The sequence below is a fragment of the Amphibalanus amphitrite genome, unplaced genomic scaffold, assembly GCF_019059575.1.
Source record: "Amphibalanus amphitrite isolate SeventyFive unplaced genomic scaffold, NRLGWU_Aamphi_draft 000398F_arrow, whole genome shotgun sequence".
Lineage (NCBI taxonomy): Eukaryota > Metazoa > Arthropoda > Thecostraca > Balanomorpha > Balanidae > Amphibalanus > Amphibalanus amphitrite.
Window position 1 is genome coordinate 445,998 of NW_024881892.1, and position 6,393 is coordinate 452,390.

Sequence of the window (6,393 nt, forward strand, 5' to 3'; positions counted from 1 at the left end):
TCAGGGACAAAAGTACGTATCGCAGAAGTACGTACTGTATAAAATACGTATGGACAAAAGTACGTCAGGGACAAAAGTACGTATCGCTAAAGTACGTAGGGTATAAAGTACGTATGGACAAAAGTACGTCACGGACAAAAGTACGTCACGGACAAAAGTACGTATAGCTAATGTACGTAGGGTAAAAAGTACGTATGGACAAAAGAACGTCACGGACAAAAGTACGTATCGCAGAAGTACGTAGGGTATAAAGTACGTATGGACAAAGTACGTCACGTACAAAAGCCTACGCATAGCAAGTGTACGTAGGGTATAAAGTAGCCTTGGGCAAGACGCCCCAGATAATTTATTTTGCTACATAGGTACCTTCTTTTGTCTCACATCACCTGGAAGGCCAAATTTGTGCTCAATGTGTTCTTTGAACATTTTATTTTAAATTCCACCCCTCAAATTCATTCACTTATGATCGGACTCCCAGCTAGGAAGTGATTTGTGAAGCAACTGTAAATGGGGCATTTTGCCTCAACCCCAGGGCAAAACGCCCCACGGCCTGAGGTAAGAAGCCCCATACACTAGATTAAAGATTGAACATGGTAGTTGGCTAAATCTTATATGAGAGGTCCGTTAGACCGCTGGAGGCACGGCACTGAAGGTAACACCTTCCATCCTATCAAGTGTTCAGCTATGACACTATTGTATGACCAGGTTTTTCACCTGCCTCATAAGGCCAAATAATAAATTAATGCAATGCAAATCAGTTAACAATATACTTCCCTTGCCATACAGTTGGTGAGAAAAATGCATATAAATGTATAGAAACTTGTTGTTCGCCAGCTACCGAACATTAGGAAGTGGGTAGTCCGAACAACACATGAGGTAAAACGCCCCATGGGGCTTTTGCCCCGCGACCTACTGAGGCGTTTTACCCCATCACGTAGTTCGGTCAGCGAACAACGCCTTGCGCTCCAGCAAGACATAATTTAACACCAACCAACCCGGCATCATAAGCATTAGACAACAGTGGTTCAAAATACATAAAAGTTGTTAACCTGATGTGGACCACAAAAGAACGCGATGATGTATAATCAGACAGCCAAACATAAAAATCGCCCAACAAACACATTTTTGGCTATATCTCCCTAGAGAATTATCACAATTTCTTTCCAGTCTGCCCATATAATGATCATAAAGTGCACATTTAACAGAAGAGAGGATCTTTCCCCAGAACCCTGCCAGTTCCGAGAAACATCGGTGAGGCGTTTTTACCTCGGCGGGGCGACTTGCCCCTGTCTACCCTACGTATGGACAAAAGTACGTCACGGACAAAAGTACGCATAGCAAATGCACGTAGGGTATTAAGTACGTACCCCACCCTTGGGTTAAGCTGATCAATGTGTAATACCTTTCTTATTCTTTATTTAATGAGCATTTGTTACAAGGCATAGCAAAATTTATCGATGAGTAAATGGGCGAAATGGACATAATATTATTTGGTATATGAATTTATCATGAGTTTCTGTTAGTATGGCAACAGAGCAGCAATAAAGAAAAAGTGGCTCAACTTACACTACTATACCCTACTTTTAGCATACGTACTTTATACACTACGTACTTTGGCATAAGAACCGTTCGTACTTTTGGCATACGTACTTTTTACACTACGTACTTTTGCATACGAACTTTTGCATACGAACATTTGCGTACGTACTTTTAGCATACGTACTTAATACGCTACGTACTTTTGCGTACGAACATTTGCGTACGTACTTTTGGCATACGTACTTTATACACTACGTACTTTTGCATGCGAACTTTTGCGTACGAACATTTGCGTACGTACTTTTGGCATACGTACATTTTACACTACGTACTTTTGCATACGTACTTTTGCGTACGAACATTTGCGTACGTACTTTTGGCATACGTACTTTATGCACTACGTACTTTTTCATACGTACTTTTGCGTACGAACATTTGCGTACGTAATTTTGACATACGTACTTTATGCACTACGTACTTTTTCATGCGTACTTTTGCGTACGAACATTTGCGTACGTACTTTTGGCATACGAACTTTATCGCCTACGTATATTTGCGTACGAACATTTGCATACGTACTTTTGTCCTACGTACTTTAGCGATACGTACTTTAGTCCTAAAATCGCACAATGCACAAGCACGCAAACATAGAGGGCTGTACCCTGGTGGTTGGGCTTGCCATCAGCACTTATTCGAACGGCCGAAAGGTGACGCTGGAGTGCCGGGCTGCGCGACGCCCTGTAGGTAATCCTGGGGTTACGGACAAAAGTACGTATCGCTAAAGTACGTAGGACAAAAGTACGTAGGATTAAAGTACGTATCGCAGAAGTACGTACAGTACAAAGTACGTATGGACAAAAGTACGTCAGGGACAAAAGTACGTATCGCAGAAGTACGTACAATATAAAGTACGTATCGACAAAAGTACGCCAAGGACAAAAGTACGTATCGCAGAAGTACGTACAGTATAAAGTACGTATGGACAAAAGTACGTCAGGGACAAAAGTACGTATCGCAGAAGTACGTACTATATAAAGTACGTATGGACAAAAGTACGTCAGGGACAAAAGTACGTATCGCAGAAGTACGTAGGGTATAAAGTATGTATGGACAAAAGTACGTCACGGACAAAAGTACGTATAGCTAATGTACGTTGGGTAAAAAGTACGTATGGACAAAAGTACGTCACGGACAAAAGTACGCATCGCAGAAGTACGTAGGGTATAAAGTACGTATGGACAAAAAAGTACGTCACGTACAAAAGCCTACGTATAGCAAATGTACGTAGAGTATAAAGTAGGGTAGCCTTGGGCAAGACGCCCCAGATAATTTATTTTGCTACATAGGTACCTACTTTTGTCTCACACCACCTGGAAGGCCAAATTTGTGCTCAATGTGTTCTTTGGACATTTTACTTTAAATTCCACCCCTCAAATTCATTCACTTATGATCGGACTCCCAGCTAGGAAGTGCTTTGTGAAGCAACTGCAAATGGGGCATTTTGCCCCAACCCCAGGGCAAAACGCCCCACGGCCTGAGGCAAGAAGCCCCATACACTAGATTAACCCTCGCGGGCCCGGGGGGCGTTTTTCGCCCCCCCCCCCCTGGCGAATATTTGCGATAGCTCCCGAACGTTTATAGGGATAGGAAAGCGAAACTTTCATTACCGTTTCTCCCATCAATTTGACATCTTCTGAAGTAAAATAATTTGGACCTAGCCCCATTGATGACGTCACAAAGTCGATTTTTTAGACCCCTGCACGGCAAACTTCGGTGTCACAGACGCAAACTTCAAATAGCTGCTAAAAATAGAGTTTTAGAGATAAAGACAAATTACGGGCACAGTTGTGTAGCGTTTGACCTAGAGAAAAATACAAAAATAGTTTTAGTGACCTGAGGTCAGAGGTCAGGTCAACGACCCCGAGCTGTGGTTTAGTTTTTCGCAAATAACTTCGATAAAAATGGTCCTAGAGCTACGGCAGTGGTACCATCGCATTTGCCTTGTCAAGCCGTGTCGAATGATATATATTTTGTTTGGAAAAGGACAAGTTTTATGTTGACCTCATGTGACCTCGAATGACCTTTGGTTGACCTCAAGGGCGCACACAAGGGGGGGGGGCACACGGGCCCGTGCCCCCCATTCGAGTTGGGGGGGCCCAACTCGAAGGAAGGGGCCCATTTGAGGCGGCCGAAGGCCGCCTCAAATGGGCCTCTAACTAATCCTTAGACCACCGAAGACCGTGTACAAAGCGCCCTCAAATGGCCTTAAAGGGCCCTCAGATGGTCTCAAAAGGCCCTCAGATGGCCTCGAAGGGCCCTCAGTTAGCGTCATAGGACCCTCATCTGGTGTGTCAAAGGGCCCTTAGATGGTGTCAAAGAGCCCTCAGATGGCCTTAAGGAGCCCTCAGATGACCTCAAAGGACTCTCAGATGGCCTTAAAGGGCCCTCAGATAGCCTCAAAGGGCCCTCAGCTAACGTCAAACGGACGTCAGAAGGCCTTAAAGGGTGTCAAAGGTCCCTGAGCTGGCGTCAGAGGGCCATGCCCTTGAGTCGAACGGCTCTCCGAAGGCTCTAAAGAGTCCTTTGCTGGTGACAGAGGGCCCCCAGCTGGTGCCAGATGGCCCCCAGCTGGCGCCAAATGGCCATTAGAAGGTCTCAAACGGTCCTCAGCTGGCGTCAAGCGGCCCTCAAAAAGCCTCAAGGGGCCCTTAGAAAACCTCAAGGGGCCCTTATAAGACCTTAAGGGCCCTCAGAAGGCCTTAAAGAGCGTCAAAGGGCCTTGAGCTAGCGTCAGAGGGCCCCCCAGCTAATGCCAGAGGGCCCTGAGCTAGCGTCAAACTTAAAGTGCCCTTAGCTGGTGTCAGAGGGCCCCAGTTGGTGTCAGAGGGTCATCCATTGGCGTCTAATGGCCATCAGAAGGCCCAAAAACACGATCCTCAGCTGGCGTCCAACGGTCCTCAGCTGACGTCAAGAGGCCCTCAAAAGGCCTCAAAGGCCCCTCGACTGCTCAAAGGGCCCTTAGAAGGCCTCAATGGGAACTCAAGAGACGTTAAACGGCCCTCAAAAGGCTTGAAAGGGCCCCCTGCTGATGGCAAAGGGCTCGCACCTGATTCAATAAGAGCCTTGTCAAAAATTGGACCTGAGAAACCTTGCCGGCCCTTCTGCGAGACTCCTACACTTACCTGAGTGGCCCCCGTTTACTGAGGGGCCCTGGTTATTGATGGGGTTCCTCGTTACTTAACGCCTGGTTACCAGAGGGGCCCATGGTTACCTGGTGGGCCCCTGATCAATTGAAAACCCCTGGTCATCTGAAACGCCCCTGATTACCTAAAGGGCCCCTAATCACTTGGATTCAGTGACATAGCAAGGGAGCAAGGGGGTACGTGCCCGTTCTCGGGTTTAGGGTTCCTTCAAAACCGAGGGGCCCTGCGGCGCCAGTTGGTAGCAGAGGGTTCGCGCTGGCCGCACTTCAACTCGGAAGGACACCACAGGGCTTGTGGGGGCACGTTATTGGCTCCTATGAAGCCACAATTATCTTCATAAAGGCCCAATGCCGGTTTCTGAGAGACCTCGCCGGCCGCTCAGGGCCCTAGTAACGGCCAACGAGCTCTAGGGATTGGCTGCTGTGGCTCCACATCCGTCTGTGATAGACACACGGTCCACACCAGTGTTTCTAAAGGCACCCACAACGGCAACTGCGAGGCCCCTCGCCCCACCTCCAAGGGACCCCCACCAGCGCATCTTAAGGGCCTACATCGGCGGCTCTGAGAGTTCCCACACCGACGCCTCTGAGGGCCACGTACCAGTGACTCTGAGGGCCTTTTACCAGCCTCCGAGTGTCCTTGCCAGCCTATGACGGGCCACTTTCCACTTGCAGGCCATTTTGCAGAGCCACACACATGCCAATGATGGCCCCACCCGGCCCCCGCCGAAGTTAGTTGGTAGCACTGCTGCTCCACGGCGTACATTTCCTACCAGCCCGTAGGGTTTACATGTTAAATGGCCTGTTTTCGGCGAGCGATATCTCGGTCAATCTTTGAAGGAATCAATGGTTCTTAGTCTCAAATGATAGATCGATGAATTTTCTTTCGACAATTCCTCTACCATTTTTCACGAAACCCAGCCGATCTTCTACGGCGTACAGGGTAAAGATTTCTCTGCACGCCAGCACCCGCGATCCGCCTCTCCGATCGTCGGTTTGCGGTCCTCGGTAGCGCAGTCGGTAGCGTATCGGGCTACAGATCCGAGGGGCGTGAGTTCGAATCGTGGTAGCGCCGCGTGATTTTGGCTAGAATTAAATGATGTAGATTCTTGAATGTTTGCATAATCAATTATTAATAGCTAATTGAATGTATCTGCCCACTAATCGGCCCTTAAAACCTGTTATTTAAGAAATTTAAGAAATGATTGTCACGTGCGCGTCACGACTGCCAACCATAAGCGCTACCATATTCTAGATTGAACTAACTTTTTGCTAGTCCCGACCACATATAGTAGGTTTTCTAGTAGTTATACTAGAAATTCCTACCAAAGTTCGTCTTACCCGTCACTCAATATACCCTGGGCCCCACCAGTATCTCTAAGCCCTAAGACCCCGCAACGGCGCCTGTGAGGACCCAACACCAGCGCATCTGACGGCCTTTCACTGGCACCTCTGAGCGCGCCACACACCGGTGACTCTGAGGAGCTCGCTCGACGCTCGCTTCGCTCGCTCGTAAAATACCATGTAAATTAGGCATTAGTGTACATTAGGCACACTCCTCGGGCATAAATGATACTTTTGCTTGCCGATTTTCCACATTTTCTCATGCAAAGACCGTTTTAAAGAGACCCGTCTGCCAGTGAGACTGGACC